Source organism: Ranitomeya variabilis, chromosome 1 (assembly GCF_051348905.1).
Source record: "Ranitomeya variabilis isolate aRanVar5 chromosome 1, aRanVar5.hap1, whole genome shotgun sequence".
In the NCBI taxonomy this organism is placed as follows: domain Eukaryota; kingdom Metazoa; phylum Chordata; class Amphibia; order Anura; family Dendrobatidae; genus Ranitomeya; species Ranitomeya variabilis.
The window spans coordinates 466,109,630-466,115,221 of record NC_135232.1 but is presented as its reverse complement, the minus strand read 5'-3'; the positions used below and the strand labels follow the sequence as shown (position 1 = coordinate 466,115,221).

The window sequence follows — 5,592 nt, the reverse complement described above, 5'->3', positions numbered from 1 at the left end:
GGTTGCCCGCGAGATCACTCGGCTAACCGCCATTACTCATTACCTTGATCATTTTTGATAGTTGGCCCAGCCGACTCAGACGTCTGTTCCACAGCACTGGCACAATTCAAAGATGCCATGACATACTTTGGGGTCCCATTTTTCCCCAAGAAGACGATAGGGCCAGTATCAGTGATCACATTCCTTGGGTTTGTAATCGACACGGTCGCCATGGAATTTAGATTGCCAAAAAAAAAATAAAAAAAAAATCAACAAATCGCTGGACCTCATTAATGGATGCATTTCGGTTGGCAAAGTCACATTGACGCAAATGCAGTCACTTCTTGGCTCACTAAATTTTGCATGCAGGTTCATGCCAGCGGGCAGGATATTTTTCTCGCAGATTGACCTTTGCCACGAGAGGAGTGAAACAACGTCATCACAGATTCAGGATCACGGCCCACTTACTTTCTGATTTAAACACATGGAAGATGTTTCTCAGCAATTACAATGGTAGGACTTGCTTTCAGGAGACAGAGTGTTCAACCGTTGATATGGGTTTGTTGTTTGCAGCATCAGGCCACACGGGTTTCAGTGTTCGTTTCGGCTGCCAAATATGCTCCGGCCAATGGCCTGCTTCCTGGATTCCAAGGAGTGTAACGGTGACCCAACCTTGATTGACCTTTTCCCGTTGCGCTTGTCATGGATCTATGGGGCCCACTATTGGCCAACATGCGGATCCGCTTACACCTTGAAACCGTTGGAGGGGCGCATGCCATCAGCTACCTAGCATTTCCTTCATTTTGGTTTTTGTACCTGATCAGATCCATAGTATTAAAATGTTTAATGTTTAATGTTTGGTTTAAATCTAATACATTTCCTGATAACAATGAGACTGTTCCAGAGTTAGTAACTGCGATTTATTCACAGGACCTACGGGATTTGCTTCTTCAGGAGCGTTTGCAGGAGGTGGATTGCCCACATTCGATCTGGGATGTCCTGGGGACCTGATGCCGCTAATACGCTCATCGGTAGCTCCGTCGACCTGGAGAGCCTATGGTAAGGCGTGGGAGGAGTGGTGGTTTTTAGCAGACGGAAAGCCGGTGGGGTCTTCTGATGATGTTCGGATGCAGGTGACCATGGCATTTCTATCCAAATTGCATGCCAAGGGAGTATCGGGTGCGATAGCGCGCAACCGTGTGTCTGCGTTAGCCTTCCATTTTAAATTGCAAGGATGGTCGGATTTCACAATACATTTTTCTTTTTTTTTTTTAGTCAGCCAGCTATTGAAAGGTTGGCTCCGAGTGGATAATGCACTGCGACAATAGGCGTCCTATCTCCTTTGATTTGCTAATTAGCTTGGTTAAATCCGCGGTATCAGTTTGCGATTATAACTATGAAGTTGCACTTACATCAGCGGCTTCCGAACTGGCATTTTTTTTTTTTGGGGCCATGCGGGTCAGTGAGATCTTTCCCACGGCCCTAAATAAACCGCGTGGACTGAGGCGTGATGACGTATTGATTTGTTACAATCTCAGGATCAGGATATGTAAATCTAAAACTGATCAGGAGGTCTGGGGACGTGGTTCCCAATATTTGCCATCAATAAGGACGTTTGTCCGTGAACGTTAGTCAAGAACTACTTGCAGGTGAGAAAGGATGGTGATCAATTTTTCATGCATGCGAGTGTTCTCCCTCTAGTGTCGGGCCAATTCTTAGCCATATTGAGACGTGCGTTGTCTTCTTTTTGGGTATTCCTGCAGCAGAATTTGGGACTCATTTTTTTCGTATAGGTGCAGCGTCTGAAGCTTCCAGGGCGGGTTTATTTGAATCAGAGATTCAAAGGGTGGGCAGATGGATATCCCGCTGTTTTGCCAGATATATCAAGCCTGACTTAGTGTTATAATTAAAAATAATTTTAATTTTGGTTTTGGTTTTGTTTTGTCTAACAATAATATAGAAGCAGCTCCAGATACAAATCGGAGAAGTTATCGTTAGTGTTTTGGTTATTATATGCTGGCTAATTGTATACTTTACTTCCTAGATGGAGTGCGACCCAGTGTCTGGAGAGTGGGTCTCTCATACATCTATTGGGCAGCTCGTCGTGCTGAATTGTACCCAGGAGGGCGATCCTTGGTTTTTGTTGATGTCGATGTGATATGGCGTGGTATGAGAGGTCTGACGTGGTCCCAAGTGCTGCCGGAGGTCGCTCACATTACAAGGGGGTCTTCATCTCCCGCCATTGTGGTTATCCATGCTGGAGGAAATGACCTGGCTTCGTTTCCACTTGCCGAGCTGCTTACGCTTATCAGATCTGATATGGACAAATTCCTGAGTTTTTCCTGCTGATGCGACTAATCTGGTCCGAAGTTATCCCAAAACTGGTGTGGCGGAGTGCCAGGGAATTGGATGCTATGGAGAGATCCAGACGCTCTTTGAATCAGAGGATATCGCGCTTCGTGAAATTTAAGAATGGTGTAGTGGTAAGGCACCATCGTCTGGAGGGAGATAATTCCGGTTTTCTTATTTCAGACGGAGTTCATTCGTACGAGGCGGGTTTGGATATCTTCCTCAATGGGCTTCGTGAAGGTGTCGTACAGGCTATGCTTTCGTTTGGGGGGTCGCAGCTCTCTGTATTCGCTCCTCCTTGGCGTAAGGGTGGAGTTTTGTTGGTGGTGAAGATACCTGCCCGGGAGTCCGGAAGGCAGTAAATCTCCCTACACCCAAATTTGTTGGCAGATATTGCCTGAGTTTATAAGCTGCGACCAAATATTTACCCAAAGTTAAAAGATGGAAATTTTATGCCTATATTTCCCAATAAAGTCTTCAATTTTGATAATTTGTTGGTGTCACTTAATGGGAGTAAACGGTTATGGGTCGTAGCAGTCTTTGGGACACTGCGGCTTACGCCGCTGTCCCCTGACTGCTGCGCCTTCCCCCTGTGTTAAAAGCAGATCTCCCATTTAGTGAGTCCAAAATGGGATATGGGGTTAACTCCCCGCAGAGGGGGCGGGGCTTATCCTCTGCTTCTGGCACCAGGAAGTGCTGATAGCTCATCCGATCCCTGGACCCGGACCTGTTTCCCGCCCTCCCTCCCCTTTTGTTATGGTTTTGTTTCAGTTGCAGCTGCGTAAGGGTGGAGTTTTGTTGGTGGTGAAGATACCTGCCCGGGAGTCTGGAAGGCAGTAAATCTCCCTACACCCAAATTTGTTGGCAGATATTGCCTGAGTTTATAAGCTGCGACCAAATATTTACCCAAAGTTAAAAGATGGAAATTTTATGCCTATATTTCCCAATAAAGTCTTCAATTTTGATAATTTGTTGGTGTCACTTAATGGGAGTAAACGGTTATGGGTCGTAGCAGTCAGGACTGCTGCACACAAAAGTGTGGACAAACAAACAAGATAGCTGTGCAGAAAGGAAGGAGCAACAGGATTTTTGCTTTTAAAAAAGCAGTTGGTTTGCACAGCGGCGTACAAACAGCAATGCAGCTATCAGGGAGCCTTCTAGGGCAGCCCAATAAGCTACAGAGCTGATGAAGAAAAATCTAGCCTCCACTGTCCCTGCAAAGAAATGGTGGTGTTGGACAGTGGGAATCGCTACAGCACAAGCGGTTTCGGGGTTAATGTTCCCTCCCTAACGCTATCCCTGCTTCTGACGAAGCTGCAGCAACCTTTCCCTATGCTGATATCGGCAGAAGTAAGATGGCGGTCGGCGTGCACGCCCCTTTATAGCCCCTGTGATGCCGCAGATAACAAGCCAGTCAATGCCATGCCCTTCTATAAGATGGTGGGGACCGAGACCTATGTCATCACGCTGCCCACACTCTGTGTGCACCCTCATTGGCTGAGAAATGGCGCTTAAAGCGTCATAAGAAACGCGACTTTGGCGCGAAGATCGCCGACCGCATGGCCGATCCCACGCTGGGATCGGGTCAGGTTTCACGAAACCTGACTTTGCCAAAAGTCGGCGATTTATGAAAATGACCGATCCATTTTGCTCAACCCTAGTTAAAAGTTGACCAGCAATTTCTCATTTTTACAACACCATTTTTTTTAGGCACAACATCACATTTGAAGTCACTTTGAGGGGTCTATGTGATAGAAAATACCCAAGTGTGACACCATTCTAAAAACTACACCGCTCAAGGTGCTCAAAACCACATTCAAGAAGTATATTAGCCCTTCAGGTGTTTCACAAGAATTTTTGGAATGTTTAAAAAAAGTGAACATTTAACTTTTTTTCACAAAAAATGTAATTCAGATCCAATTTGTTTTATTTTACCAAGGGTGACAGGAGAAATTGGACCCTAAAAGTTGTTGTACAATTTGTCCTGAGTACGTCAATACCCCATATGTGAGGGTAAGCCACTGTTTGGGCTCATGGCAGAGCTCGGAAGGGAAGAAGCGCCATTTGATTTTTCAATGCAGAATTGGCTGGAATGGAGATAGGACACCATGTCTCGTTTGGAGAGCCCCTGATGTGCCTAAACAGTGGAAATCCCCCAAAAGTAACCCCATTTGGAAAATAGACCCCCTAAGGAACTTATCTAGATGTGTGGTGAGCACTTTGAACCCCCCCAAGTGCTTCACAGACATTTATAATGTAGAGCCGTAAAAATAAAAAAATCTTATTTTTTTCCAAAAATGATTTTTCGCCCCTGATTTTTTGTTTTCACAAGGGTAACAGGAGAAATTGGACCACAAAAGTTGTTGTGTAATTTGTCCTGAGTACGCTGATACCCCATATGTGGGAGAAAACTACTGTTTGGGCGCATGGCAGAGCTCAGAAGGGAAGAAGTGGCGTTTGGGAATGCAGACTTGGATAAAATGGTCGGCGGGCGTCACGTTGCCTTTGCAGAGCCCCTGATGTACCTAAACAGTAGGAACCCCCAACGAGGGACCATATATTGGAATTTAGATCCCCAAGGACCTTATCTAGATGTATTGTGAGAACTTTGAACCCCCAAGTATTTCACTAAAGTTTATAAAGCAGAGCCATGAAAATAAAAAATCCTTTTTTTTCCACAAAAATAATTTTTTAGCCCCCAGTTTTGTATTTTCTTAAGGGTAACAGGAGAAATTGGACCCCAAAAGTTGTTTTCCAATTTGTCCTGAGTACGCTGATATCTTATATGTGGGAGAAAACTACTGTTTTGGAGCATGGCAGAGCTCGGAAGGGAAGAAGTGGCGTTTAGAAATGCAGACTTGGATAAAATGGTCTGCGGGCATCACGTTACGTTTGCAGAGCCCCTGATGTACCCAAACAGTAGAAACCCCCACAAGTGTCCCCATATTGGAAAATAAACCCCCAAGAAACTTATCTAGATGTGTTGTGAGAACTTTGAACCCCCAAGTGTTTCACTAAAGTTTATAATGCAGAGCCGTGAAAATAAAAAATCCTTTTTTTTAGCCCCCAGTTTTGTATTTTCCCAAGGGTAACAGGAGAAATTGGACCACAAAAGTTGTTGTCCAATTTGTCCTGAGTATGCTTTTACCACATATGTGGGGTATACCACTGTTTGGGCACACGGCAGAGCTTGGAAAGGAAGGAGCATGCTTGACATTTTCAAAGCAGGATTGGATGGAATTGAGATTGGACATCATGTTGCAT

At 45.0% G+C, this 5,592-nt stretch overlaps 1 long non-coding RNA gene across 1 annotated transcript; it reads left to right on the top strand.

Moving 5' to 3' along the window:
- The first annotated feature begins 940 nt into the window (after positions 1-940).
- Positions 941-2,818, top strand: LOC143786146 (uncharacterized). The gene is made up of 2 exons (XR_013218278.1): positions 941-1,038; positions 2,024-2,818. It is a non-coding gene; the product is annotated as an uncharacterized LOC143786146 (long non-coding RNA).
- The last annotated feature ends 2,774 nt before the right edge of the window (positions 2,819-5,592 follow it).